Source organism: Chlorocebus sabaeus, chromosome 11 (genome assembly GCF_047675955.1).
Source record: "Chlorocebus sabaeus isolate Y175 chromosome 11, mChlSab1.0.hap1, whole genome shotgun sequence".
Lineage (NCBI taxonomy): Eukaryota > Metazoa > Chordata > Mammalia > Primates > Cercopithecidae > Chlorocebus > Chlorocebus sabaeus.
The window spans coordinates 60926619-60930370 of record NC_132914.1 but is presented as its reverse complement, the minus strand read 5'-3'; the positions used below and the strand labels follow the sequence as shown (position 1 = coordinate 60930370).

The 3752-nt window shown below is 38.8% G+C and overlaps 1 pseudogene; it reads right to left on the bottom strand.

The window, feature by feature from the left end:
• Nucleotides 1–329: 329 nt before the first annotated feature.
• Nucleotides 330–890, bottom strand: LOC119620681 (heterogeneous nuclear ribonucleoprotein A1-like; annotated as a pseudogene).
• Nucleotides 891–3752: the final 2862 nt, after the last annotated feature.

Here is a 3752-nt window from a genome sequence, read left to right as displayed (position 1 = left end):
ATTCAGTGTCATGATCAGACTATTACATTTAGCAATCAACAGCATGGGTGCAAAAAGTAAAAAATATTCTACACAGAAACCTTTTGTTGGAATGATTGACACTTTCCACAGAGCAGAAACTAAAATAACCTATTATACAACTAGTCACCACTACAGCCCTAGAGATTTTTACCCATACCCATGAGTATTGTCTAAAACATGTCTTCTTTGTAGCAGCTAGGCCCCGCCACCACTGTCCTTGGCTGAGTTCACAGACCTGTTGTAATCTGTAATTTCCTTGTCATGTCTCTGGCTCTACTCTACTGCTAAGCTTTGTTTCCTGGCAGTAATTAAAATCTTCTGCCACTGCCATAGCTACCGCTGTTAGTAGAACCACAATAGCCATTTTGGTTTCATGGTTTGGCAAAGTATCGGCATCCATCACCATAGTGACCAGAGCTTCTGCTTCCAAAGTTTCCTTCCTTCATGGGTCCAAAATTTGAAGATTGATAGTTGTAATTGCCAAAATCTCTGTAGTTTCCACCACCTCCAAAATTGTTTCCATCATTACCAAATCCATTATAGCCATCCCCACTGCCATAATATCCACCACCACCACAACTGCCACCAAACCCACCATGACTACTGAAGTTTCCTCCATGACCAAAGCTGTCATTCCTACCAAAACCACTTCCATGACCACCACCAAAGTTTCTAGAACCACCTCGAACTTTTGGCTGGATGAAGCAATAGCTTTGATAGGGCTTTCCTTACTTCAAGGCTGTGGCCATTCATAGTACAGTAATTCTGAATGATAATCTTATCCACGGAGTCATGGCTCTCAAAGGTTACAAAAGCAAAGCCCCTTTTCTTGCCACTGCCTCCGTCAGTCATGATTTAAATCACTTCCATTTTTCCATGCTGTTCAAAATAGTCTCTTAACTGATGTCCTTTGGTATCTTCTTTAATGCCACCAACAAAGATCTTTTTCACAGTTAAGTGGGCATCTGGTCTCTTGAGACAGCTCTGTTTGGTTCCACAACTCTTCCATCCCCCTTGTGTGGCCTTGTATTCATGGCTGCTTCCACCCCTTCCACAGTGGCACAGGTGACAAGCCCAAAGACCCTGGAGTGCTTGGCATTTGGATCTCTCATTACCACACAGTCTGTGAGCATTTTCCATTGCTCAGAATAGCTCCTCAGACTCTGATTGATTGTTTCAAAGTTCAACCCTCCAATGAGGAGCTTCCACAGCTGTTTGGGCTCTTTAGGAGACTCTGACTTAGACATGATGGCAGTGGGAAGGAGACTTTAGTGATGCTTCTTCGGTGGCATCCACAGGCAGAAAACCCTAAGGTGTAATTTTTTAAATTAAAAAATGGTACTCTACAAAAATGTCCTGGTGGTCAAAATGGGCAGATATGAAAAGTACACTCCCATTACAATAAGTTGTATTAGTAAAGTAGCTATTCCTGACTGGGAATGTGGTAAAAAATTGTATGCCTCTCCTAGAATTCCTGACAGGCAATAAATCTTCCAAGATTGCAATGCTCTGATTGCCGGAGCAGACTAGGGGGTCATGCTGCTGGAATTAAGATTTAGACTGCAGAAACATGCAGAACTAAAAAGATTCTTTAGTAAAGGTGACGTTCCAATCTAAAATTGCTTCTTAAGTTAGGTAAAGCAATGAGAATAGATTATGGTACCCAAACTTTCATTTATAAAAATGACTTTATTAATAATAGCAACAACAAACTAATGAAATCTCATATTACACTAATTACAGTTCTGTTATTCATTAGTTTGGAAAATGTATGACAAATAGCTTCTATGAATTCAGTAGTACTTTCAATTATTGGTATTTTGCCAATTGTAATAAAATCTACATGCAATTGAAAGACAGAGGCTTACATATATGTGAGACAGTCTGCTTAGTCAGCCTACAATAAATGCTCTGAGTAGTATATGAATTCACAGATTACTTGCACTAATTTCGTGGCTTCCTAGAGGAAGTGGAAAGCAGTCTATATAATTGTCACAATATAAATTGAAAAAAAAAATCATCTTTCTCTCCTTTATTAAAAGCACACCGGATTTAGAAGAATGTAATCAGAGTTGGTGCATTGGAAATGGCAGAATTTCTGATTTCACCAAAATACCAGAACAAACTTTAGCAGCAAATATAGTTCCTATTACAATGCTTCCAGGCCTCAGGCAGGAAATGGAAGTCAGATTATTCTCAGCAAAATAATTGTTGGTTGTAGTGGTAGTTGCATATAATCCTAGAGAAAAAAATGATGGTTGTAGTGGTAGATGCATATAATCCTAGAGAAAAATCCAAAACTATAACATGAGAATAGAGAGCAAAATAATTTAATGCCTGGGAAGTTATAGCTAACATAATTTCTTTACTGACAACATTTTAGTTGCTTTGCAACTCTCATTTCATCTAGTAAATCAGTGTCATTTCTTGTTTCTGGAGAAGGATAAAGGTAAAGGTCAGATATAGCCATGGATTAAGAACTAAAGAAAGATGGCAGAATAAGAAGTCCTGGGTCTCCCTCCTCACAAACACACTGATTCAGCAAAAATTCATGAATAAATTATTTTGTGAGAAAGCCAGAAAATAACTGAGGTCTTCTGTACATGAGGTCAATGGGAAACCAGACTCACCAGTACTAAAAGGGAGATTCAGAACATCTTCTTGCCAGAACCCAAAACCCCAGACACCATACAATCAAGAGGAGAATCTCTAGCTCTCAACTTCTCCTAGGGGATGAAAGCAACTAGTTTATATACACAGAGCTTCAGCTTTTCTGAGGAGGGTCCCTAAGGACTGGCCTCTGTCTTTCCATTAGTGGAGCTCTGACAGGACCAGCCTGGACTATCTGCCTGAGGAAGAATGGAAATGGTGACACACTAGGCTGGTAGATACCATAGATCTTCTCCCTTGATCAGCAAAAAGTGAGTGAATAAAAAATATCCCAGCTCCCAGCATCCGCCTGAAGAGAAAAAGATTTAATCTGCACATCCAATGCCCCAATTTCTCTGGGCTTCCCAAAGAAATATCATCAGACTTACCAGTCTTAGAGCTTTGGCAGGTCCAGCATAGCCTAGCCACCTGGGAGATAATGGAAGACAGTAGCATGTACTAGTAGACACCATAGCTCCCCACCCCTCAGCTCTGCACAGAGTAAACAGACAAAAACCCATAGTTCCTGCTTCTCTTTGGGAAGGGAAAAATTGTTAGAAGCCTCCAAAATCTCTGGCTGGACTGACTTCTTCCAAAATCTGGGGAAGGAAATAGACATCATATCTAAGAAGTTCAAAGAACACCAAATAAGGCGAACCCAAAGAAATGTACAACAAGCCACATTATAATCAAATTGTCAAAAGTCAGAGAGAATTTTGAAAGTAGCAAAAAGAAACTGACTTTTTACATACAAGAGAATATCCATAAGACTATTAGAAAATTTTACAGCAAAATCTTTACAGACTAGAAGGGGGATGATAAATACAAATTTCTGAAAGAAAACTGCCAACCAAGAATACTATATGTGCCAAACCTATCTTTCAAACAAAAGCTGAGGGAGTTTATCATGACTAGACCTATATTATAAGAAATGCTAAAGGGAATTCTCCAAGATGAAATTAAAAATGTTAGATAGCAACATAATAATATAAGAAAATATGAAATTGGTTTATAAAAATAAATATATACACAACAGAATACTGTATTCCATGCAAATGGTAACCAAAAGAGAGAATAGGTGG